The 1,490-nt window shown below is 35.0% G+C and overlaps 1 long non-coding RNA gene across 6 annotated transcripts in view; it reads left to right on the forward strand.

Annotated features, from left to right (window-relative positions):
• The window catches only part of LOC104766733, a 4,325-nt gene continuing 2,841 nt past the window's right edge, over positions 7–1,490 (forward strand). Inside the window, exons 1-5 of one of the 6 annotated variants that reach the window (XR_764107.1) lie at positions 7–127; positions 281–316; positions 463–523; positions 709–767; positions 857–1,158. This is a non-coding gene — a long non-coding RNA (uncharacterized LOC104766733). The other 5 variants (XR_764104.1, XR_764108.1, XR_764103.1 and 2 more) reach the window with 5 other exon arrangements.

Raw genomic sequence — 1,490 nt, forward strand, 5'->3', positions numbered from 1 at the left:
CATTTTCATTTGCAGGTTGTTATTTATACTAGTTTGATTGAAGTCATATCTTATGCAATAGAGATACAAAATCCAGACGAGATAGTAGCTATCGTCCAACCTTAAACAATTGTATTTTCGTTCAAAGGTTAGTATTATAACTCTTCCTCGTGCAAGTTTAAGCTCTTCTTTGGTCTCAGTTTGGGTTAGTTACTCAACATCCATGGCACCTAGAATCCCTTTAGAAACTCTGAATTCGTTGCAAAATATAATCTGGATCTTTTTACCTTTACTGTTTCAGAACCAGCAATTATGGATGCAATTCTCTACTCCTTAGGTAAAGGATATTGCTCCTTCCCTTATTTTCCCTAATTAACAACATATGCATTAGAAACAACTCTACATGTTACCACTTGTTTTGTATTGTTGCTTATCTTGTTCAAGGCTTGTCTCTACTATAATATGTTTCTTCTTCTCATTCAGATCACGTGGTTGAAATATAATGATGATGCCACCTTTTAAAACAATAACTCCATCAACTCAGGTACCCAGCTCTGGCTATATATATCTAAAATTGATGGAAGTAAGCTTGAATTCTGTATTGTTTATCTTCAACGCTTGTCTCTAATTCATCGTTTCGCTGCTCTCTCCTAAATAGTTCTTATAAGCTTACTCTGCATTTTGTCTACATATCAAATGAGTGACAATAAGAAATCTGATAACTTACAGATTTTGTTTCTTTTTACCTTTACGGAAATAGACTTCTATTTCAATATCAAAAACACAAGGTATGTTACTTCCTGAAACCATAAACACTTCAATGCTAGTTCTGTGCATCTCCTGATTGGGAATCCGTTACCCGTTATACTTTTTTCAGATCCTGCAAATTTTCGTAATGGTAGGAGCTTTAGCTATGGGATTCTAAGTAGGCGTTTGTACCTGTGGATGCTTTTAAACGACTACTACATGAATATATGGCGCAAGGGATTCCCACTACCTCAGAAGTATGCTTTGGTAACTCATTTCCTTCTGACGTTTTTGTGTAGCTTCTGAATTTGTCTTTAGTTGCAGACTTCTTCAAAAATACCAGAGCTAGCTAGGTTGCGTCATTACGAGTTGTGAATTAGTGACTACAGAGATATTGCATCCCTTCCAATAATATCGTCCTTTCAAATTTAAATGTAGGAACATTAAGCTACGACTTAGGAGTTGATTTACAGATTATGATCAAACTAGCCTTGGTTTCTAATTCTGAAACATTGTGGTTCCACGTCTCATCTTTTTGTTTCACTTGTCCCCTCCAAGTGCATGGCATGTCATGTGTCTGTTCCTGTTTCAATGTGCTCAGTTTTTTCTAATCTGTTTTCCTAAATCTTCTTTACTAATTTGTTTCCTATTTTGTGTATGTCTTTCAACATGCTCAAGACACATACAATATTAAAAAAATTAATATAAACATTTAGCCGCATACACTGTCGGGAAATTTAGTTATTCCTCTATTTGGAAGACAT

Source organism: Camelina sativa, chromosome 19 (genome assembly GCF_000633955.1).
Source record: "Camelina sativa cultivar DH55 chromosome 19, Cs, whole genome shotgun sequence".
Lineage (NCBI taxonomy): Eukaryota > Viridiplantae > Streptophyta > Magnoliopsida > Brassicales > Brassicaceae > Camelina > Camelina sativa.